The following is a 26,945-nucleotide window of genomic DNA, read 5'->3' as shown; positions in this document are numbered from 1 at the left end:
TAAAGAGACCAACCAACCAATTGTTTTCCCATAGACTTTAGTGTTAACGTTTTGGATTATTTCATTCAAATTCTTGAATTGAATATGACGATTATGGTTTATAACAAAAGTTTAGGGTCTGATATAAACACCTAATCAAAAAAAAAAGTTGGGTCCTTCAGCTCAAATTTTCTCCAGGGTAGCCATTTTGAAAATAGGTGAATTTCGCGGTAAAAATTCTCAAAAATCGTAAACGTTTACCTGTTTACTATTATTACGTGAACTTTTGGGAAAAAAACCAATCGGACTTACGAAATTTATATCAACATTTCTTATTGATAGTTACCTATCAGGCTACATATCTATTTTCTCACTTCATAACATACTGGCCAATCAGTGGCTGCCAGACATTTTATCCTTGGCTTAACGTTCTATACACAGGGGCTGTTTCATAAATATATTTTTTCAATTGGTTGGTTGTTCCCAATATTATTTTATATACAAGTGTGTACATATATAGTTAATTATCATAGATATAAGTTGAGTAGTATATATGTCTTATATTCCATGTACATACAAGAAAAATTACATCCACTACATATATATAAGCAAGTATCGTACAAGTATGATACTACATGTATTAATTATGTGTCTTCCCACTCGGCCAACATATCCTATTTTAACATTGGGGATAGGAACAATAGCGAATAATAGGCACTAATTACAGGTAACATATAGGTGGCCTGTTTTGGATAAGTGAATGATTCTGAGGTTACCTGTGTTACCTGTCAATACAATACAATACAATATTTTATTTATTAGAGTGTCGCACATTTTTACAACATGGTAAAAACACAGTCATGATAGATACAAATACCAATTAGAGTAAAAATGTCCAGCCATATTTGGCTTACGAGACACTTAGAAATTGTACCTATTAAGAATATCAAGTATCCTGTTAAAATTATTTAGGATTTAAGAACACAACTTCGACTTATCTAAAATTGCAAGATTAGAAAAACTACCAGTGTAGTAACATAACCTCCATATTTGGGTAAAGATACATAACAAAATTCACAAATTATCTTTCTATATCCTTCATTGCTATAAATTTCACACTTTATCATAATTATGTTTTATAAATAAAACAGAAAATACGTTTGTTACATTTTTACCTTTACATATAGTGTAAGGAAACATTATTAATAAGTTTAAGCCCACGTTACCTGTTTCATTATGATATATAACGGGTATATATAATGTAGTTAAGAGAAAACAATTAAAAACAAAACACTTTAAATGACATTTTAATACTTCCAAGTAAAACAAAACATGTATGATCAAATCAGTATAATCCTAGAAAGCACAGATAAAGTTGACAATATCACCAAAGTCACTGTGTAATCACTGGATATGATATATCGGCGGTTCTCATATACGCAGTCTTCACATACGAAATTATTCACGTAATAGTTCAATGTTATCACAACAAAGAAACACTAGTCTATATAATAGTCACTTCCTTTAACACGGGTAATCGTAATCCAAGTCACTTTATGAAATTGAATGTTAAATTATATAATGTTAGAATACACAATCTCTCAAAGTATATCATAATCACTTATGTCCCTTTATGAAATTTAATGTCAATATTCAGGAAACAAGTGTATGATACACGTATATATGATACACGGGTATATATTTTTACTGTCGATTTACACATCTCCAATAGCATCCATCATTTCGCCTTGTCTTCTCTGAATATTTGAATCCCTCTTGGACCAAATAATACCCCCCCCCCCCCCCCCCCCCCCCCCCCCCCCCCACCACCACCACCACCACCACCGCCACCATTCTCCAAGAAATCAACCCTAAAACCCGAATTTGGGCTTCTGCCATTGCAATCTATTTTCAGGAACGTCAAGTACAGTAAGTGTTCAGAGAAAAATAACTAATGGAATTGGTAAAATGATTAGACCAAGGTATATACTGTTTATTCTAATTTTGAGGGAATAATAGATTTTTTTAATTGGTAATATACACTACTTTTATCAACAGTTTTGACTACATATCATTGAAGTCTGTGCCGTTAACTCTTTATGTGGTTATAACAAAATGCACCTTTATTTTTGTTAAAACAATAATTCAAATAGTAATAATTAGTTGTTCATTATAATATAGTAATCATATCTAATTGAAAAGGGGGAAAATGATTGAAAGTATACACTGTATTTCATTGTTACCTGTATATGGTGCATTTTTAATTGTATAAAAAAAATCCATTATTTCATTTCTAAGGTGTTGTGTAATATCATTAATATAAGTAAAAAATTATCACTATATGCATTTTGTTATTAATACGTACACATGAATTTAAGTTGTTTTTAATGGTATTCTTAAACATTTTCTTCACTTGTCAGTCACCTTTGAGTCACATGTATACGAAACTTAATGGTAAATTATCCGTCATGTTCGATTTGCATGTCGGTTTATTACAAGGGGAATCTTTGTCCCCCATGCTATATTCTTTATTTGTAAATGATATGGAAAGTGAATTTATACAGTCTGATTGTCAAAGTTACTTCTTACAGTTGATTAACCTGTTTATGTTAATGTATGCAGATGATACAGTTTTGTTCTCCGAGGACGTTACTGACCTCCAACGTATGCTTAACTGTTTACAGACTTACACTACTAAGTGGAATTTAAAAGTTAACACAGACAAAACAAAAATTGTTATTTTAGAAAAAAAAAAAGAATATTACCTGGTGAAAACTGGACGTTCAATAGTAAACCTATAGAAATTGTGGATAAGTTTTGTTACCTGGGTTTGGTTTTTAATTTTAACGGCAGATTTTCATGCAATGAACAAAATTGTATTTTGAAATCATGCTATGATGCTCTAGTCGAATTGAATTGCAGAAAACCTAATTGTAAAACTAATTGGGTCTATCATATTAAGTATGAACTTTGTAGTTTAGGATTTGGATATGTTTGGAAAAATCAATGTGTTTTAAATGAAAATCATTTTTTTGCAAATATACAACCAACGTATTCATGATGTTTTCGTTCAAGAATTGTATAGTGCTTTTGATGTATCCCCCAAATGTTATTTGTATAAACATATTGTGGATTCCTTATGTACTCAGTTCAACTATCAATCATAGATGTAAGAAGTTATTAAGCCAATTTCGTATGCAGTGTCACAGTCTTAATATCGAGTCTGGGCGTTATAATAACATCCCTAGAAATCAGAGGATTTGTACTGTCTGTGATAAAAATGACGTAGAGGATGAAGTACATTTTGTACTTCTCTGTCCGGCATATTCCGAATTAAGGGCGACATACATCAAAAAGTATTTTTATTGTCGACCAAGTGTGTATAAGTATATTGAATTATTCTCGAGTAAAAGTGTTAAAATTTTGAATATGTTGGGTAAGTATTTGTTTCATGCTACAGCGAAAAGAAAAGCCCTGCTTGCAAGTAATTAAATTGATCTTAGTTTGTTGCTATTATTGATTCATCATTTTTCATCAGTGTCACTATTGCTTCTGTAGCTTTTTATATAGTATGACGTCATCCGTTGTGACGTATCGTTACTATATATGACGTCACGGTTTTATCATATCATTCAATGAGTTGAAACTGGTGAGTTTACAGTGTATATTGATAACACAATGTAGTTACAACATGACTTGTACATCTCATTACAGTAGTATTGATGGTAATATTGTCCTCCGCCATCTTATGCTTGTCTATGTCATGATAATAACGAAAATGTTTGTACTGTTCCCTATATGCTTGTTTTGCATTTGGATGAAATAAAAAAAACTAAAAAAACTATACGTATACTGAAACAGACTATACCTACAGTTTCCACAGGTAAACTCGGGATAAGTTTATATAGCAAAAACAACATGTTGGCTGAGCGGGACTTTCAGCATTTTTAGTTTCATACTAAATCACATTTTCCGGCATAGCCGTATAATATACTTTTGGCCCCGGATATGACGCGACAGGTGGCGTTACTGGTCAAGATGAAGTATGTGATTGGTCAATGTAACGGTTAATGCAAAATACAGATATGCAGTTAAAAACGAAACAAAGTTAAGACTGAATGCAAGCTGAATAAGTGGATGTATCTATTCAAATGACACATTAATAAAATCATATCCTGATTTAAATACAGTCTTATTATCACCATAATGTTTCAAACTGATATCATTTTGTTGTCCGTGCTGAAACTGTGCATTTACTAATTAGTTCGTTGGTTTATTTCACCAGCAGTTTTACATTATAACCACCAGCATTAAAACTATGCCGTTTATATTTTTTAAAGATATTTCTTGTTTAAGCTTAACCTAGCAAATCGTTCCGGGTACACTTTAACCTCATCAATAACTTGTACCTGTTTGTTATCGTATGTCCAGCTTTCGTTTTTTTTTTTTTCTTTTTTTAATTTTACTATTTCTAAATACTACAATCTTGGTCTTTCCTATATTTACTTCCATGTTTTGTTGTAATTACTCAGACTATCTTGTATCTAACATTGATTGCAGTCCTTCTGGGGTTTCAGGAAGTAACACCATATCGTCCGCATACATTAAAAGAAACATATTTATCATCTGTATTTCAATGCTGGGACAATTATCCTTAATAAAGTTCATTTAAAAGTCATTTACATTTAAAGAAAACATTATCGGGGACAATGTTTCCCCTTGTAAGAGGCCTGACTTGTTAGGGAAGCATTGACTATAAGTATTATGTGACGCGAGTAGCATTGCCTGTGGGACACATATTGTTCATGCTAGGAATTTCGGGTTTCATCAAATGTGGTCTGAAGATGAAGCCGTTAAAAGTTCCACCTGGAGAGAATTTAAGGCTATCAATTTAGCTCTTTTAAGTTACAGTAATTTTTTTAAGTAATTCCAGTGTTAAGTGGTATTCAGATAGCCAGAGCACAGTTCAGACCGTGCAAGCCGGTAGCAAGGTGGTTGAACTTTAATTACAGTAAACCCCGCGATTATTCGGACTCCGATAGTCCGGAAAACTCGCAGTCCGGACGGAAATGCATGGGAACGGATTTCCTTAACGCTATTTTTACTCACCAGTCCGAAAATTCGTACTTGCGTTTAGATATTTTTCAAATCTGTGCCGAAAAACAGATAATTCTTGCTATTGAATGGATCCCTAGGAGCGAAAACACGGTCGCTGCCTTTATTAGCAAAATCGACGATTCAAATGATTGGAGCGTCTCCCAGTATTTTTTTTTTTATATTTTTTTGAATTGATGGTGGGGTCTATTTTCCGTAGAGAGATTTTCTAACGGTAATAACGCCAAGATTCCTAGATACAATACCAGATTTTTTCATCCCTTAGCGGAGGGTGTCGATGCTTTTGCTCAGTCATGGGGGAGAAAATAACTGGTTAGCCTAGCCTAGCCGATCGTGGTCCCGACAGGGGGTTTATTTTGAATGTTCCATGTGCCTTCCAACAAAACGGAAGTTACCTTACAGAAAGAGCAATCATTCTCGAACTTGTATTAGCTCACCGGTTACGAGTAACCGAGAGCTAATGCTGTCACCCCGGCGTCTGCGTCTGCGTCGGCGTCGGCGTCGGCGTCCCACCCCAAAACTTTAAATTTTTGGAGTAATTTTTTTGAAAGCGTTTAAGTCCAAAAGTATATACCCCATGCCCTTCTAAATTGGTTTATACATTTATTAGAGGTATAGGAATGATATTATGGCAAAATCATGCAGAAAAAAATGGCATTTCGGAATTTTACTATTTAGTGGACGTTTTTGGACACAAAAACTCACTTTAAATATTTTGGGGGTTAGTTTTGAAAAGCTTGTAAGTCCACACCCTTCTTATTTGGTTTAAACATCCATTAGAGGTCTAGGAGCGATATTATGTGACATACAATTTCAAAATGACATGCTTATACATACATAAAAATGAATCCGTAGTGCGATTGCTGCCGCCGGTGAGCTTTCGCAATCATTGATTGCACTTGTTATTTTTCCTATCTCACGAGAGTCTCGTTTTTATAAGATATCTTATATCTTTTGAGATATCTCATAAATAAGAGATAAGATATCTTATGATATATAAGATATCTTATAAATAAAAGTTTATAAGATATCTTATAAAAGATGTAAGATATCTTCTATATACTATATAAGATATATAAGATATCTTATATATATTATATATGATATCTTATATATATTCTATAAGATATCTTATAAAGAAAAGTTTATAAGATATCTTATATTAGATATCTTATATATTATATGAGATATCTTATAAACTTTAAATAAGATATCTTATAAACATATAAGATATCTCATAAACATAAGATATCGTATATACTTTTGTAAAATACTGGATCAACATTGCTCCGCGAAAATGACCACTTGGCTTGCCATACCATAGTGCTAAATTAATTGAGCTATTGAACCGTTTTTGGAATAGTTTCATTTTCAAAAAATAAATACCCAAATGCAGGTATGACTTGTACTTTGGTTCTTGGTATTGACATCCACATTTCTTAATGAACAATGTAGACAATTTGGATTTTTGTATTTCATTTATATAAACCAACGGCGTATTTTAACTGTAATAGAGTTTATTATATTAAATTTATTTCAATGCATCTGCATTCTATTCGAATCTGGGACCTCCCAGGTATTAGTCTTAGTTTTGTAGAGGAACTAAACATGTAGGTAAACGCAGGTGTCCACGTAGCTCAAACAGTTAGAGCATCCGTCCAGAGTTTGAAGGTTCGGGGTTCGAGTCCGGGTATGGTCGTTGTATTTTTCCTCTCCTGTTGTTCTCATGCAAAATGGATGGAGCTAAAGCATTTCTCATGGTTACCCAGGCACATGGTTTATCAATCTCCAAATTATGAACGGTACTGTTTTCTTTTTTACGGGTTTTACCTTATAGGTAATTTGTCGGCACTCGCTGATGACTTAAGACTGGACAGGTGTGAACAATATTTTACCTGTGTTGCAATCGTACCGCGGATACGTGTAAAGGGGAGTAACTCCCAAAGTGTACCATGCGGATTTTTTTTTCAAACTTCAGCGATAATACCAGAGACCTATATAGGTCTCTGATAATACATGTACTGTATCATTATCAATTATCTAGAAGTGACTATGTTTTCATTGAAGCTTATCAATCCACTATTACATTGGCTAATACCTTTGAGATTTAATGTGTTTCTCAAGAATTGAAAATGCTCAAAAGAAACTAGGTGTGTAAACATATTGAGACATCAATGTTTTACCTACATGTATACGAACATAGCAGAAGTAAGGTATAATGTTTTTTCTATAAATATTCACTAGATACAGACGCATGTGATTTATTTCACAAATCTGACCTTGATTACACGAGACACATAAGATGTATTCGATATTCACTATAACCCAATAACAATTGCACAAGAAATGTATTTTAAACATTAAGAACATTTTAACGCTCAGCATTCAGGAGTGGGACGACTGTCGCATTGACATTATAATGCGACCAGGTGGTGTGTCCTGCTGGATGTCTTCGACGTTTCGTTGAGGCAACACTGTAAAGTTGGCGTTTGTTTCTCGCTATCACAAGGTGACACACACACTGTAGCCTCGAGCTCAACAAACACACACACTCTCCCGTATTTACACTGACACATATTTACCGGTTTATGCAACACCCATACCTATAATATTCATGTTAATTTTGTTCTCAACCGCGCCAAAGCACTGAGGCATGTCTAGTCTTACATTAAAAACAGCAAGAAATACCTATATAAAGTCTTTATATAAACAATGTAGTTATTTCTGGCTATTTTCCAATATAAGACTTGACATGGCCTTGTAGCCAAAGCGAAATTTAAAATACTAGGCGTTGACTTACATGTATCGCGTTTCAAACCGTATTTTTAAACCTCGACAAGGAGCCAACACAGAGAAAGTAGATCTTTATTTTTTGTCAGACAAGGATATGTACAGTGATCTAGTTTGGAATGTATTATTGTAGAGTCCGACAAACTGATTCATACAGATAAAAAAATAATGGTACTCGTCACAATACCTTTGAACACAAGGGGCAAATTCTTTCATTATGCGATATACTAGCCCAAATTCCCATTTGTATGGGCAAGCTCTCGATCCAACCAATCACACGAATGAAATATAGACCCATATCTACTACGTGATTACTATACATCGACACGCGTGTCTTGTACTTCATAGGACCGATTAAAATCATTAAATGGAGGGTACTGAGATCTCTCTGGATCTCCTGTCTTCATAGGACCGATTAAAATCATTAAATGGAGGGTACCGAGATCTCTCTGGATCTCCTGCGTTCATAGGACCGATTAAAATCATTAAATGGAGGGTACTGAGATCTCTCTGGATCTCCTGTCTTCATCCGATGGGTGACATATAAAAAAATCAGACCAGAATGACATAGGTCTGGTACCTGACACGTGACTAACCTCAACTGGGCCAGAATTACATAGGTCTGGTACCTGACACGTGACTAACCTCAACTGGGCCAGAATGACATAGGTTTGGTACCTGACACGTGACTAACCTCAACTGGGCCAGAATGACATAGGTCTGGTACCTGACACGTGACTAACCTCAACTGGGCCAGAATGACATAGGTCTGGTACCTGACACGTGACTAACCTCAACTGGGCCAGAATTACATAGGTCTGGTACCTGACACGTGACTAACCTCAACTGGGCCAGAATGACATAGGTCTGGTACCTGACACGTGACTAACCTCAACTGGGCCAGAATGACATAGGTCTGGTACCTGACACGTGACTAACCTCAACTGGGCCAGAATGACATAGGTCTGGTACCTGACACGTGACTAACCTCAACTGGGCCAGAATGACATAGGTCTGGTACCTGACACGTGACTAACCTCAACTGGGCCAGAATGACATAGGTTTGGTACCTGACACGTGACTAACCTCAACTGGGCCAGAATGACATAGGTCTGGTACCTGACACGTGACTAACCTCAACTGGGCCAGAATGACATAGGTCTGGTACCTGACACGTGACTAACCTCAACTGGGCCAGAATGACATAGGTCTGGTACCTGACACGTGACTAACCTCAACTAGGCCAGAATGACATAGGTCTGGTACCTGACACGTGACTAACCTCAACTGGGCCAGAATGACATAGGTCTGGTACCTGACACGTGACTAACCTCAACTGGGCCAGAATGACATAGGTCTGGTACCTGACACGTGACTAACCTCAACTGGGCCAGAATGACATAGGTCTGGTACCTGACACATGACTAACCTCAACTGGGGGCTATTTGGAAAAAACCCAACGTTGATAAAGTGTTGGATAAGCCTAATACCAATCATATTATGAATATACATTGCATTGCTATCAGAAAAAAATCGCATTTAAAAACTGAAATCTCAGCATTTGTTCCAACTTGCGAAGCAATGTCGAAGTTTTTGAAATAGCCATGCCATATTCAGTGTCACAGGCACGGGCGTTCAAAACATCTGTGGGGTCCGTGCGCTGTATTGAAAGTTAAAGTATCACTCAGGAGCGAGAAACTTGTTGTTACCTGACCTCGTGTCCATTCACTCCCGTGGCTTACACTTACAATATACGTGATCTAAAGATATAGATCTATACATTTGTTTGAAGTCCGACTTACAAAGCATACGTTTTGGGTAACGGTGCTAAACGCAACACTGTTATGTTGCCCGACGACGGGAAAGTAACGTCAAATTCTTTTTTGTGACATTAAAAAACTTAAACCTGTATACCGAATAGCAACGACAAATTGATGAATCGATGAAATATAGAGTACAAATAATATACAATGCAAATTTAAACATACTGAATACAAATGGGAAATATACAATATAAATGAAAACACATTGAGTTTAAATACTGAATTACTGAATAATGCAACGTTTGACAAACCATAGCGATGACAACGTTGAATATTTATCTAAATTTCTATCGGTCATGAACTATTAGGAAAATTATAATTAACAGGAACATTAGGTAATTGTTCCACGATGACGGACACAAAAATTACGTTATATATATAGTAACGGTTTGGAACCACTCTGGGCAGGAAGGACTAGTACTAACGAATGACTGGTTTGGGGCAATCGGAACACCTCGCCTCCGTCTGCGAACGTCGGAGAAAATGACGAGGGGTTCCGATTGTGGTTTGGGGAATCCAGAACTCCTCGGGTAGGTATAGCCGACCCGAGGATAATCCGAATGTGGTTTGGAAATGGAACAATAGGGGCCGGACAGGAGAGTCTGTAACGACTTTGGTCGATCGATCATATATATATATATATATATCACTAAGCTTATATATATTGGTGTAAAAATAGATTGATTTTTTGCTATTAAATCTGCGTTTTCCCCTCGATGAACGATAGTTTGTGCTCCTTGTAATCTCAAGTCACCCCTGATAATATACGTTATTTGAGGTTATTTCCCCTCGAGGTGCCCCAAACGTCCAATACTGCACGGGTTTTCACAGATCCAAGTCAGTATTCCCGCCACCGTCAAGCGAGAAGGACCTTTTGTCTCGGTAAGATATTTTGATAGACATTTTTTCTGATGTTAGCCCTTTGCTATTAGCCATTAATGAATTGATTTCACACATTGTTATCTATCATTTCAATAAGTTGTTTTATACGGAAGCGCATGAATAACGAGTTGTTGAATGTGTTCTCGGGAATTGTCTTCGTGTCTTGCATGTTTTTTTCTTCATGACCTCTTATATTGACAAAGCGTAACTCGTACCCAACGAAAAAAAAACCACGTAGGCCTGTTGACGGCTAGTACGATGAACTTAAATTACTAGAAATAGCAACATTTATATTTTCCCGCCAAAAAAGGAATCTGTCGAAAGGGCAGCTTTTTAAAATAATGAATCGTCTTAATTCACAGGCGTTTTTAGTTCTGACTGTAAATTGAGATAAAATACCATATACAAATAAAGAGCATTGGCCAACTTTGAGGCTCGAGCTTGACTGCACAAAAAATGCAGTATTGAATGTCATGCGCATGTAAAGAGAAACATATAGCTAGCTAGTTATCAGTAGAATCACAATGGGGAAAACCAGTAACTTTCGTAAAATGCACAAACTTGCCTGTCATACGTCAATTGTGGTATAGTTTTGTTACTTAAAAAAAAATAAAAAAGCCAAAAATCGCATGAAGAAATTAAGGCGCAACAACAAAAATGCCCAAAAACACCCAACATTTATTTGCACACAGGAAAGTACCGAAAAAAGCCGCAGTACTTCTGATAGGGTGAAAAAAAGTTTCTAAGAAGCCAACACTTTCAAGAAAAATCTTTTAATAAATTATTATTGATCTTGGATAAATGTAGTAAAATAAAATGCATTGCAATATTTACTGTTTAAACGATTGAAGCTATTTTTTCGTAACAAACCCATATACTCCCTACAGGGTAAGTTATATACTCCCTACAGGGTAAGTTATATACTCCCTACAGGGTAAGTTTGCAAGTTGGTGATTTCACCCGACCTGATCAATACTCGGTGATATATATCGATATACCGTATTTGACCTAATAAGGGCGCCCGACCTTTTTTCAAGGAAATAAATCTTTGACTGAGTGTCAAGTTGGTGTTCAAAAGTACTAATTCATTTGAAAATTGCTACTTTATGTGTTCGATTTTCTTCAGCAAATTAAGTAATGGAACAGTTTTTGTCACATTTCGTCTATTTCTATAGATGACATTTATTTTGAATATTTTGCCATTTCCTTGGGTATTCTGCTATAAGGTATAGTCTGTTTCATAAAACTTCAGAATAACTAATAATATTAATAAGCGCCCTGCGTCTTTATTGGGTCAAATACGGTATATTCATTTTTAGCTCGTCTCTTCGAAGTGAGAGCTTATGTCGTCACGTCGGCGTTGGTTTTTCAAATGTTAAATTTTTAAATTAAAGTGTTGAAAGGCATAGACGTTTATGGTAATATGGTCCCTGTTGGGGTCAAACTATCCCCCGCCAGAGTTAAAAACCAGATTTTTGAAAATTTTTGTGTTCAGTTTTTGTTGAAAGGTATTAATACATCTGACACTTTATGATTGTACTAGGGTGCTGATAATTGGCATTAAGAGTCCCTCTGGGGTTAAACTATCCCCTACCAGAGTTAAACTAAAAGATATTTTGGGGAAAAAAACCCAGAATGTTCAAATTTTTGGACTCTTTGGAGTCCCTATGGAGTAAAACAATCCCTTCCTGGAGTGAAAAAAAAAATGATTTTTTTTCTTTTTAAATCTGTTTTTTTGTCTTTGTTTTTAAATCTATGGACTTTGTGTACTCCAATAATATTAGAGGTTTACACGACAGGAAACTTTTGACAGGCTGTCATGTAACCTCTAATCACCACCGCACATAAAACCTGTTGCTGTGACCCACCTAATTAAAGTCGTTTAAAAGTTATCTTTACTCACATTTCATTTGATCTAACCTACTTTATTCTATTTATCTATCATAAATAGTTTATATATGTATAAATTGGTGTGGTTTTGAAAATTGCATGAATTCAAAAAACATAATCTGATCAAGTAAACAATATAAATATTATTAATGCAATTTGCCAAATCATTACAATTAATATATTTTAATTATTTATTGACAAACATTAGCGAGACAAGCTATGCTGTTCTCCAACAGGTCCTTTTTTTTTTTTTTTTTTTACAAATTATGAATTACAAGTTGGATTAATTTAGTCTGATGACAAGCTGTTCAATTGTAATTCTTAACATTGTTACTAATTGGCCTTAATTTTTGCAGGTCCATGACGGGGCGGAAGTCTGTCAATGGTACTGGTAGGTATTTTAATTGTATATTGTTTCCAAACATGTCATCTTTGATAAATCTGTAGGGTCATGAATGTGTATTATCAATTTGTATAGGGATATTTTGGTTCAGTACTAATTCTTGAAGTAATAACTAGTACAGTCTAGGTTCATTTGTTAAATAAAAGTGTTATAGAGCTTTTTGTTCATAAAATAATTACAGGGCTATTTGTTTATTGTACTATTCTATTACAATGTTCGCTTCAATTTTACATTTTTACTTTAACTCCGTATTTTCAGAAAGTAATCAATTTAAAATTAGAAAATAACGGATTGTATGTATAAATTGTCGCAGAATGAAAGATTTTAACTTTACTTCAGAGATTAATCAAGTGTTCTATTTTTTTCAGGATGGACATTAGGCCCTGCCGTCCTGAGGCCAATGTCAAAGCCAACCAACCCCAGACCATCAGGTAGATATAGTTTTATTACTTCATGTACTAGTTTAGAGTTGTTTCCTAGAATGGTATTTGGATTAGACTAACAGGGCTCAAAGTGGATATTTGTACCAAGTGGCCTTTTTGGCTACCAAGTCATAAAATCCAGGTTCCAATTGGAAAAGTTGGTCCCCAGCCAAGTTGTCTTATCTTTTTAAAAAAAAATCTTTTAATTCTTTAATACATGATATCATCTCTGTTACTTTTTCGATTGTGAACGTCCTTTAAGCATTTACTGCAGCCTTTGAAAGATTACCCAAATCGCAAATTAATACAATTTTTTAGTGGCCATGCAGGCCCCTTATAGATCAATAACTGGTCGCCAATGATGAATTTAAGGTGCCACTTCGAGTCCTGCGAGACTAGGTATTTTGGTGTTTGAATCTTGATAAGGTATTTTGATCTTTGACCTACATAAAAAATGGGTTCCATTTCTAAAGCTCTATGGAAATTCATTAAATTTAGGTATGGGTGGACCTAGGTGAGGCAATGTCGTGTGCCAATGTAGGTCACTACAACCTAGGTACTTATTGACCTTTGATTTCTATTGAATATTTATTCTAGTCTGCCACAAGTGATAAAGGTCATAGATACAGTGTATCTGACTACTTTGTATCCAATCCTCATCAAACAATGTTCAGTTTTGTAAAAGCATTAATCATGCACCCTGTTCAGTTTTTAAAAATTAAATACTGGTCACCAGTTGATGAGTAGGACATTTTAGATTCTTAAAAAACAAAACCACATACTGGTACTTTTTTTACTGGTACTTAATTTGTTAACATCAAAGCACTTTAAAAATGAACCAGTTTGTTAGCATAAAAACACTTTTAAATAAAAATGAACCAACAGTGAATTGCCATGTTAATTTTGGGTAAGTTTCCATTAGTAAATTGCAATACTATAGTGATGGCAGTTTTTCTTCCCTGTATCACTGGTTGTGCTAAATAACCCCATTTCTAATGCATTTTAGCAATATTTTTTCCCAAGTTCGACTCAAATTCCTAATTGTGAGACTTCTCAAAATCTAGAAACAAAATTCCCAGTTTCGTTTTTAGGCAGTATTTGCGCCAAATCACAGTCGGAATACCTCAGATATGCTTCATATGTGGTGTAATCACACCAGAGGATTCCGAAAGCAATCGATCTGTTGCACTAATGCTTTATCAAAAAGAGTACTTATATCGAAAACATCGTAAAGACCTTGATTGTACAAATATGGACACAGTTTAAGCTTATTATAGTGAGCAAAAGCTTGCCTGTTTCTTCAGAAAGACACAAGACGAACATAATCCCGACCATACTGTCACAGTTCCGTAGAGCTTTCCCAATCTATTACCCGTTTGCACTAAAATTTTCCCAATTTGGCAAATTGAATATTCCTCAAAATACACAGGAAAAACACTGGTATATCACTTTAGTTAAACAGTGACGATAGTATTTTCCCCAATTGTATTAGTATTGTAGTAGTTAAAAATGCCCACAATAGTTGAGCCTAGTCAATGTCCTATTCAGGATAAACACTTCATAAACCGCGACCTTTTATGTTTCTAATAGGACTGTCCACAGGCAAAAGGACGAGATCCTGGTCAGGATAGGTGGTACTCCTAGCTCTGGTTAGGTGATTTGGTGCTGGTGGTATCTGGAGCTCAATAGATTTATTTCAGTTCAGCACAATTTTCTTGTTGTCTTTTGCAGTAGTTTTTAAGCCAGGAAATAGCATTGATGAGGGGCTAGAGCTTTCATGGCTACATGTTAGGGTCCATCATGATCCCCTCCATGATGGACCCTATGGGGGGCATGTGGCTGTTTAGGTTCTAGTTACTTTATCACTGATATTTCGGGGTTAAATTCTGTTGTAATCGGGGCAGGAAAGTGTAGTTGTTCTGCAATAAGTCTCTTGTAGTAAAAGATACTCCGGTGTTGGAAAGTCTGATTGGGGTGAAGGGTCAACTTATTCTGTCTGACAGAAAAGTGAGCCCCTCGGTCAAGGGAGGTAATGAACTGATCTTACTACAATTTTTATTATAATTAATTTTTCTTTATATTTTTCTCTATTACAATCTGTTGAACAGCGAGCCCCTCCGTCAAGCGAGGTAATAAACAGATCTGTCATATTTATTATAATTAATATTTCATAATATTTTCTCTTCCAATTAATCAGTAATGTTAACTTATGTTAAAATTCAACCATCACAAATTCCACTTTAAATGCTGATGTTTTATCATTCCTCTTACGAGACAAATATCATTGCTTAATACGTAAACCTGTTATCTCCACTATTTTCAGAACCGGGGGACGTGCCTAGAGGTGGCATCAGGAGCTCTGCCAGGTCTCGGAAAGCTGACTGTGCTCACACTAGCGGTTGGTAACTGATTTGGTCTATGACGAGATAAATTCCTACTGCATGACATAATTGTGAAAGGTTATGTCCAGCAATATTGATAGAAAATAGTACTAGCTGTTTAGTATTTTGTAATGATTCCATTCAGGACAAATAAATAATTTCAGCACAAGATACAAAATTTTCTGTATAGATGTGACTTTTTTTGGTGAAAATGTAAAGTCTTTTTTTAGATAATTTTTTGGATGGTCAAGATAACCAACCCTAATCCATTCAATTTCTCTTTTTTGGTAGCAGTGTAGAGCAAGTCATCAAAAGGATCTTTGTCAACATGGCGATAAAGACCTTAAGGATGGACAGAGTGGCAGTAATCTGTTTATTCCATAAAGCTGTGGTTGCCTGGATCTAAGGTACATACTCCTCTTCACCTATGATAAATATATCTGGTTAAAATATATTTGCCCCGAATGATGATTTCAAATTAATGATTATTTAAACAATGTTGGTTTGCTATGCATGTTTTTGATAGTTGCAGGTAGAATACAGCTTTAGTTGAAACTAACTTAACCTATAAGTAAGAGACATTACCATACCATATATAGATATAAAAATAACTTATTACCATGTAAACGTGAGTTATCTCCCCTTTAGATTTAATTTTTTGTATATTTAAAAAAAAATTCTAAGAGTCGTATCCAAATATTCAGTGCTCACAGGGGGGATAACTCTTACAAGCAGCATTTAAATGTAGGACAAATCTTCTGTTTGATTGGAAATGTTTTTCTCTGGAGGTAGCATTTTGTGAATTTCAAATCCAACAAATGCTGTACATATTAACTTGTTTCTGTTTACAAAACTTAATCTCCAGTTAAGTAGTCTAGTTGAGCACTTTTTGTCCTGTATTGTACCTTGGTCATTCCTCTGAAATTGGTGAATTTTGTGGCTTTCAGAAAGACTTTCCTGTGCCCAATGAAGATCGTGTTTTGAAATAAAATGATTTGATGTACTGTCAAGTGCATTGCTATAATAATTGCTGTCAATATGTCTTGGAGTTGGTTTGTATTGTTACCATTTCTAATTCCAGCCATCAGGCTGATGGATAGGTCCAGAGCAAGCCCAAGTACCTGGATGTGGTGCTGGAGCCCCTGTCGGTCTCCGAAAGCTTACTGCTTTGCACACTTGATGTAAGTAGTATTTGTATGCATACAATTGAGAAATCTATTTTTTTTAGTTCATCTTAGAGCGAAGGAACAGTTATTATACTGATTATGTGGAGACTGATCTCATTAAACTCCAAACTTCAGCAAATAATAAGTGTTTCTGTAATAGTAAACATTTACAGCAATGATTTAAAATATTTTAAGGTGTAAATGGCTGTTTATCCTTGCATTGATTCATTCATATTATCTAGAAATGAAAATCAAAACTAGCCATATACTGAATTGTTAAATGGTGGAATTGTTTTGATGTTATTGATGTGAGCACAGTAAAATTCTTGTTCCAGATTCAGTGTGGGGCAGTCCAATAGGATCAGGTCACCAAGATCCTACGGGTGGGACATAGTGGCAGGACTATAGTCTCCGTAGAGCAGGGCATGTCCATATGGCAAGGTAAGGCTCTAGTGAAATATTGTAGAATTATACACAACATATTAAAGCCCAGTTTCCATTTCCATATGAGTTACCTAGTTGAGGTATAGCCATCTTTGGCCTGTTAAGGTAGTTCAGTTATAATTGCCTAGGGTGTGGCTGTTTGTTATCATGTTAATATTAATGTGGCTGTCTGATTCCTGTTAATATTGTCCTGGGTGTGGCTGTCAGATATCATGTTAATATTGTCCTGGGTGTGGCTGTCAGATATCATGTTAATATTGTCCTGGGTGTGGCTGTCGGATATCATGATCCTGTTGATATTGCCGTGGCTGTATGTTAAGTTAATATTACCCTGGACGACTTGCTATCATTATTTCTTTGATTTTGACAATTGAAGTTTGTTATTGCTATCTCTTGAGGACTGGTGTGATTCCTGCAAGTTCCCTTTGAAATTTGAGTCTGAAGAGAAAAACAGAATTGCTGATTTTTTCAGTTGAATTTTGTTAACTTTCTTCCATGAATATTTTGATCAAATGATTAGTAAATAAAGAGAAATGCATAGAAAGTTCAGTCTTGCATTGAACCAAACAATATCATTCAATGGTGGGAGCAAATATCCCTCTGGGATCTCGTTATATTTAGGTGAGGTGAAAGTTAGTAGTTTGCCTTTGTTCTTGTGACCAAATTTTACCCAAACCTGCCTTTGCTACGTTGTCCTGATTTTAGTTTTATTTCTTTCAACAGTAAGATGCGCGAGATCCACGCTTTGGCTGCATCACAAGCATGAGTGCCATGTCCTTCAGGTAAGGCTTACAGACAGTAAGATCTAGATACAAATAGAAGTATTTTTTTAAGTTTTAAGCATTTTTATTTTTTTTTATATTGCTGTTGTGTCTATTAATGAGGATATAGCTTATTTATGATCCTTATGACAAGACCTGTCTATTGGTACTACATTTTCTGACCTTTGACCTACTTTTTAAAACTTAACCTTGGCCAGATGATACCATATTTTTCTGGGCATTAGCCCATATTTACCGAATGAACTCATCCCCCATTTTTGATAGCCAATACAGTATACAAACCATAGACGTTATCAATACTATCGATGAAGCTTGTGTAGTCTACCATAATAGTGACAGCCCTGCTAGTAAGCAGATGTACGTATTCTGTGAAATATTTTTTGGTGCCTATATCTACTTGTCTGGAAAAAAACGATGAAAAAATGGTTCATATATTTCTATTTGACTGTGTTTAATTATACAGTGACTGAACATGTTTTCCGAACCCTGTAATTTTTTAATTTTTTTTTACAATTTTACCTGTCATCTGTAATTTGCTATCGGAAGTTCTGAATGGAATAAAATAATTTGGTCATAGATCGTCAATGTAGTTGGCTTCTATATTTCTAAGATGGCAGCCAAAAATTCCTGTCATATTTAGTGCACTAGCTAGCCCCCTGGACGTATACGCGGTAAATATGGTATTGACTGGCCATTCATATTTGATGTTTTCCTTGTGACAAGACCTTTTCATTGGTGCTACATTGATGCACCTGCTGACTTTGATCTGACCTTTGACCTACTTTTAAAAAAAAACAAATTCCAAATTTCAACCAACATTTCTTTTGACAAGACTTTTGACAGTTGGATATTTTTACCACTATATCTCACAGGGTACTTAATGAATCTTTCTTAATATTTATATGTAGGGTATTTTTGCTTCATCATTGTACATGTTAATTAATTATGGCCCTTTTCAGATTCATTAGCTCACCTAAGGCTCATGCGAGTCATTGTCATGGTGCAGCATCCATCGTCTGTGATCAGATGTTAATGACTAGTAACAGGTCCTAACAAATTTAAGATGACTGCCATCTATAAAATCTCGTTTTTATATCTTTTAGCTCGAATATTATTAGCTTCATAAAAATTAGACTTAGTATAAATGTTAAAGTAGCATTTCCTAACAATACAATTATTTTATTATGGAATAGAATATCTAGAGAGTAGTGGATTAGGATGACTAATTACTTAATCACTATTGACATGAAACCAGAAGCTATTTTAGAGAAGTGATAATATTTGTAATCAAGCTTTGGTTTATCAGATTAGCAGCTGTAAATTTCTGAAATTAATTATCATATTTGGGTATTAATACCGTCAGAACATGTACACCCAGAAAACTAAAATCCATGTGCATATATCAATCTTCTAATTATTATTGTGCGTGTAAACTTCTTATTCTGAACAGTTACTTTCTTTCGCAATAGTTGTAACCTTATACTCGCAGAGAAACTGCAGATAAAGACCGAATTATATTCACACAGAAAACAGATAAAGACTGAACAATATCAAAGATTATTTGTTTTTAATGAAAACATACTATTTACTGGAATACATGTACTGAAAGTCACAAAAGTGTATAGAGCTAGAATTTTTATCAGCTAGCGAAAAAATAGGATCTTGGTCAAGTGGGAAATATTGAGAATTTTACAAACCTGAATTTAAAAGATTGAAATAGTTTTTGTAAAATTAGAAAATTTAAATTCAAATCGGTTAAGAGCAATAATTACCTAATGAGGTGAGCATTTAGACTTGTAAGCCTCTTGTTAACATTGAACCTTGTGAGCATAATTGCATGAATGTGAATAGATTTCTATGAAATTTGGTATGCTGTAAGGTTCACAACATCTTAGTTATTTCAACATTGGGTTGCAATAGTTACGGCCCTTTGCAGTTTAAATCAAAGGTTATGATATTAGTCCAGTAGTATACTTTGATGAAGTTAAACAAGATGAATGACATTGGCCCATACATGTACCTTCAAGGTCACAAGAGTCAAATACAGTCAAACCTGTGTATAGCAGACACCTGTCTATAATGGACAGTGCAAAGAATCCCCAATGAAAATCATGTAAATATGTTTATAGTCGACACCTTTCTAATTTGGACAGTAGACAATTATTTCATTTATGCAAATTTGAATGGATGCAACGAGCAAGTACATGGTTTAAATTGTCAGCCACCACTTTCTTTTGGTATATTATATAGTAAGGAAAAAGTTCAATCCAGATTCAAGTATTTTGTTTTTTCTTCAATGAAAATATATCTTAAATTTAATCATTGATTTTTTTTGGTACATAATGAACCTTGTGTATGTTAAATTATAAAACACTTTTTGCATTGTCCCTTGGGTGTCCATTATACTTAGGTTTGACTGTATGTTAAATATTGGTTTCTAAGCAGACAGTGTCTATATGCTCACATATAGACTGAGCATATAGACAAGATCTCCAGTGACTAATAAGGCCTCTGGGTATGGTCTCATCAAGCTTCGTAACTTACAAATTTTGCGTAAGTCAGATTTACAAATTACTAAGCGTTTCACAAAACCTTGCGTAACTTAACACTGTTTCCACTGCGTCGTAACTTACGAAAACAATTTAAAATCGTGCGCAAGCATGCCCTTTGGAACAGAAAATGACCTCTTGCTCAAAAAAATTAGCATAAAAGAACTACTATGCCTTGTGAGCGATTGTTTCGAGGTTGAAACCGGATTTTGAATGTCGAGGGATGCTGCCAAAATAGACAGTCATGAAACTAATTGTATGCATATTCGCAGACTGTACCAACAGTTAATATTTTAAGAACATTCTGTATATCTATTGGCATTGAGCAGAATCTGTGAAAATTGCGTTGTTGCTGATATGAAATAGAAATTTTATAGAAAATTTGATCTATCAATGATACCGTTGTTTTGATAGAACAAAATAAAGTTCATAGTCTGTGTACAGGACTCTGAATAGCACTACAATTTTCACCTAAAAAAGGTCATTACCTTTTAAGTTAGAGAGTACTATATTTTTACCGAGAGAACATATAGTCTTTACGTAAGATACGAAAAAAAGTTACGAACACTTTTGTGAAACGCACCAAGAACTTTGTAAGTTTTGTATAACTTTTTCATAAATATCCTTGCTTACGTTCGTAAGTTACGAAGCTTTGTGAAACGATACCCTGGGCATTTCTTTGTTTCAAGATTTGAAAATAACACTGAGAATGTTATTTGCAGGGGAATGTCTAACGTCAGGACATTCACCGGGTCGGGGTTTTAAAGCGAGCGTGATCTAGCTCTGGATATATGGATTGGCAATGGGGATCTTAGGAATCTCAAGATGGTTCATTCATTTCTCAATTCGTTCCGTCACTTCCTTGACAATGTTTAACTCGTGGCACAGACATGAATCTGGTACAAGTAAAGCAATATAGCATCATGATTGGAGTGCCAGGTCTGTGTGGTCCAGGCCTGGTAATCCAATGGACCACCATGTGTCAGACTGTTATTGCTTGTAAATCTTGTATTGGGTGATTGTTTGTGTCTTGAGTTGAATAATTGTGAAGGAACGGACAGATCTTGTTGAAACTTGAATGCGTCATCTTGTGATTTCTGATATCTTTATTGGTTTGAAGTCTATTTGGAGTCAAGGTTGCGTAAACTTGAAGAATCCCGGCTATAAGGACGGACTGTCTTGCCCCACCAAAAATCAGGTGTGTATCCCAACATAAACCATCAACACAAGGTCAAAATCAAATATAAGTGTTTAAAAAAAGTTTTTAGTAAAGAGCCTGGGATAAAAAATGTATTCCCATGTACCTGTCCCAATAGGAAACTGGCAATCCTCCCGTGTCAATTAAATTTTTGTAAGGCCAATCCCTCATTTCAAAAAGAATGGTGCCACAAGTTATAACAAATATCCAATATATTTCTTGCAGTTTCAGAGTAAAATAAACATCTTGCTCTAATTCTCTTAAACTAATTTGAGGACATTTCTTTGAAGGGATAAGTGTATTGTTAGCAGCAATTGATAGTAAACCTGTAAATGCTGTATCATACAGTGTATGTAACATTGTATTATTAACAGTGGTTCCCATTTACTGGAGTTGGTCTAATAAAAGCTATTATATCTATTCCATAGACGGGATCGGACGGGAACGGACGGGATCGGACGGGAACGGACGGGATCGGACGGGAACGGACGGGATCGGACGGGACAGACGGGGTCGGACGGGACCCAGACCATCTTTTTCTTTTTTTTCCTTTTTTTCTGTTTCAGGTGGTTCTATTGAGGAGGCCTCCCCGTGGCAGAACTGGTAACAGCTTAACGTATTTATCGGCAAATAAATCCATGCCTAAAAATTGGTGATTTTACGTAAAAATAAGTACTCCCCATATTTTGATACTAAACTTAAATGCTAGGGCAAGGGATTTGTTCAAGATAAATACGGTACACATAAATGTATGTTTATGTGGGCTGGCTAACATCCTCATTATGTACATGTCTCCCCTTGAAAGTATAGAAATATTTTGTATTTGTACCAGTCTTTCAACAATTTCTTGTCTAGATAATTGCTTCTTAATCGTATATATATCTTTGCAGAACTAGCTGCTAGCTAGGTCACTGTGACCTTGATACAAAGGTCAAATAAGTGATTTTTTTCAACAGTTTCTTGTCCAGCAGAAACCTTCACAAACAAATGCTGTACACCTTTATCATCTAGTGAAGAACAGGGCTTTCTTTCTGTGGATGATTTACATTTTTATCAATCTTTTAATTTTTTGTATGCATTATTTTCATATGTAGTTGATTTCCTGAAAGGAATTTTAATTCAACATTTATTTTTATTTTTGCAAAAGTTATTCCCCTTTGTTTATTTCAAGGCACCTAGCTGCTTCATTTTTTGGACTGATTTTCCTGAAACTTTGAAGCTTTGTAATCATGATATACATGCACAGAAATTTTTGCAAAAGTTACTGGCCTTCGTTTTTTTGTACTTTGATCTTGCTCCAGCCTATGGTACTTTAGTTCCAATAATTTCTTGTTTGGACAATAACTTCTCAGTAACTTTAGCCTTGTAATCTTCCGTAAACTGATCAAGGCTGATATTAAATAAGGGGAGACATATTCTTTCTTCACAAACCTCTATTACCACATGTATGCTAGCACCTGAAATGTTCCTTGTAAATAAACAGATTGGAAAACAACACAGAATTTGTTATTCATTATATCAAGGTAATCTCAATCTATATCATAAATATTTGAAAGAGTTATTGCCCTTTATTTTGGTACTTTCCTGCACTACTGGATTTAAACAAGGAATTCTACAAATGTGGCAATTCTTATCCTTTTGACAATTCTTGGTGTCATTATTACTTACCACTGGTAGTAAATATAGAGATGTGAATTTTATATTACATAATTTTGAGTAATCGCAAATCCAAAAGAAATGTGGATACAAATATTAAATGCAGAATTGTGTGCGACACCATGGAGAATGTACAAAATTGATTGAAAACTCGGTGACGATCTACTAAGATAAACATGAAATGGCAATAACTTTTTCAAAGAACAGTAATATTTCTGGACATATATTGTGGTAATATACATGTTGCAGACATAATACCATTATATATCCAGAAATTGTAGATGTTTAGCCCCCATTAGATTGCAAGGTGTGGGCTATTCAAATCCTAAACACTGTTCAGTTTTGATTACAAAAAAAGAGTAGCATATAGTGCAAATGTAAGTCTGATTTTAATTAAATTGCAAGTATCGGTGTTTAGTGTTGCCATGGAAACAAATACGATATGTCTTTAAACACTATAAATTATGACTATTGATGGGTGCATTGTATTCCATCCTGTGTCACTCTTGGTACAGAATAATAAATGTCTGGTCCTTCTCTGCATCCAATTCACCTGAATAAAGAAAACAATGTGGTATACATACGCCTCATTAAGACAAGAGCAAGTTATCTTTAAGCCATACAATAAATATATGTAGAGTTTGCCAAACCACATTCATTCTAGAAAAACTTAGGATTGAGGAACAAATCTAAACTGTATTAGCAAAAATTTTAAATAAGGAGGATAACTCTAATATTAATCACAATTGTCACACAGGTGAAAATCATAGTCTGCAGGAGCACTCGTGCTTACATCTCTATTCAAGTCAGTAGCAATAAAAAATCTACAGCAACTCTACACTTTTGATCTTTCATTTTCTGGTATGCTAAAGTGTCAATTTTTGTTATATGATAATTTCAATGTTTTTGGTGACTCAACACCAATAAGATTTTGAAACATAAACATTAAGAACCAATGGCAACCAAATGAACCAAGGTTATTAAAAAAATTAAAACCTTTATGTCAATATGAACTGTTTATTGTGATTAAAAATGAGTGGGAATTTCAAAAGAAAGAAAGAAATATGGGAAATTTGACATAACAGCAATTTTATTTTGAAAGTTACCCTATAGAAAACTAATATTAAAAAAAGAAAATGTGCAATATTTCATTTGTAGTTGTAGAATTGGACTAAACCCTATCAAATAAAATATTTTTGTAAATATTTTTCACATCAAATTCCTTACTGTCTTCCGTTTAAAATAAAATCCAACAACAGACAAAACTCACATCAACTATTTAATTTCAAGTCCATACAATGAAAATTAAACTAAACTCTCTCAGAATTATGCAGTGTAATTGAGCCTACTTTCATAATATTATACAAGTACATAAACCACTGTCACATCTCATGACCTAGTTTGGTTTTTTTTTGCTGGGTTTATCGCCCGGTGAACAGCCAGGGTTGTTTGGAGGCAGGATCTCCTTGTAGTAGTTGGTGACTACCTCATACGGAATGAGTGCAGCATGCCATCCAGGGCAATTGGTTAAAGTGTCCAAGGACCCAACCACAACAGCACAGACCAGCCCGTTTCTGATCTTATTGAGAAGCACAAAAATGATGCGGGTACATATCAAAATACAATATTTGTCAGGTGTTGCATGTGTTGGTAAACATGTTTAAAAGGCTATGAGACTATTCTAGAGGCCACCATATTCATAAACAACTGATATGTAAAAATAGCGGATACCTTAAAATATGAATAAAACCTGGTCTAGCTAGCTTTTCCACATTTCCTGCACAATGATTACATACAAATGAACTTGTTGATCAAATGGGAACTTTGGCACAAAATGCCGTCTTGTTTCTACTGCAAAAAGAATTTTGCAGGACTCTAGATGTATACAAAATTTCTAACATTTTAAAGGTCTATGTAATGATGTGTACAGAGTTTTATGTAGATATGTTTTATGTAAGATAATATTGAATGTTTTTCTATCTGGGTGTTGAATAATACTTAAATTAACACAAAAGTTTTTATCTCTGGTTTTCATCAAAGGGACTTCAGGTTCTAGATTAAAATTTGGTAAAAATCAAATCATGAATACCGGAGGTGTCATTTTTGCGAACTTTAAGGTAGTAGTGTAGACAATCAAGTATTGATATGATGATCGACCATGAACTACGTCTGACCTTGACTTGACACAGCCTTTATGATATACCGTACATATACGTTGGTGTTTTCTGTAGCACACAAAACATCAATGAATTTCTCAGTACACAGCTACATCGCCGTCCCAAGGTTTATTTAGGTTTATTTCCGTCCATAACCGATTCTTCTTTGTCCTACACAATAAAGAAATGCACAAGTGAGCTGCTTTGTTATTACAGAATCAGCTTTAATCTTAATTATGATTAGCCCGGTTTCTGAAAAATAAGTAGTATCTCTTTGTCTGAGGCTGGGTCTCCTTGTAGTAGTTGGTGACTACCTCGGTGAACAACATACAATGTGCAAGAGGCCTGTTGCATGCAATCCAAAGCAATAAGTGTAAATGGTCTTGCCCGAAGACAACAACGACAGCACATACCGGCCTGATTGTCAGCTTCCCATTTCTTCTGCAAGATAATTGTTCAAACTTTTCTATACTTCTATATCTATAATAACTTGGTGTATTTGGTTTAACAACCAGGGTCATTTCATACCTGGATAAAAACCCTACTGCCTGCATAGATTTCTAACTCGCAACCCAGAGGTGGAGGGCTGGAGATCAAGTGTTGTGACACCTTAACCACTTGGCCCCTCAATAATAAATAATAACTAGAGCTGCTGCCAGGATGGCGGACTAATACCCCCGCAATGGTGAATTGGAACTGTAAATTAGAGGCTAACTAAGATAACCCAGTAATATAGTGACCAGTTGCCATAGCAACCATAATTTAAAGACAAATAAAGTGGCATGCACATCTACACATGGTCCTCTATATTTGTGTGAAGTTTCATTGAAATTGGCCATTTGGTTTAGGAGGAGTTGTCCGGACAAAATGCATCTACATACAGACGGACGGACGATACCCCCCTAACTTTGTTGTGAGGGTATAACTAATAAACTATCCCACAGTGGCAATAGTTCCAAAGAAGTGAAAATTATGAAAAAGTGTGTTTCTTAATATCTAAATAGCTTGAAATTGAGAAAATAGTTCTACAATTTGAAATGGACTTAATTAAAATATTTTAGTAGAACATAGAGGGTCTGAGGTCTTTAATTACAATAACTTTTTAATTCTTATTTGTCACCGTGGCAATTGTAAAAAAAATGGAAAATTGAAGAAAATACAATGTAGTTTGAAATTGAGAGAATAGTTTTACAATATGAAATTAAATTAAAACCAGATTTTATGTAAAACTTCAAAATTCTGAATTTGTTTCTATAGTAGAACAAAGAAGGAAATCAACTGCGGTCTCTGTCCAGCAATTCAGAACACG

At 34.9% G+C, this 26,945-nt stretch overlaps 1 long non-coding RNA gene across 1 annotated transcript; it reads left to right on the top strand.

Moving 5' to 3' along the window:
* The first annotated feature begins 10,513 nt into the window (after positions 1-10,513).
* On the top strand, positions 10,514-22,294 carry LOC117315677. The gene is made up of 11 exons (XR_004529741.1): positions 10,514-10,589; positions 12,836-12,870; positions 13,251-13,313; positions 14,895-15,333; positions 15,628-15,702; positions 15,980-16,092; positions 16,767-16,866; positions 17,187-17,292; positions 18,019-18,077; positions 21,349-21,824; positions 22,253-22,294. It is a non-coding gene; the product is annotated as an uncharacterized LOC117315677 (long non-coding RNA).
* Positions 22,295-26,945: the final 4,651 nt, after the last annotated feature.

Source organism: Pecten maximus, chromosome 17 (genome assembly GCF_902652985.1).
Source record: "Pecten maximus chromosome 17, xPecMax1.1, whole genome shotgun sequence".
NCBI classification, from domain to species: domain Eukaryota; kingdom Metazoa; phylum Mollusca; class Bivalvia; order Pectinida; family Pectinidae; genus Pecten; species Pecten maximus.
The sequence above is the reverse complement of the archived record's forward strand: the minus strand, read 5'-3'. Positions and strand labels throughout refer to the sequence as shown.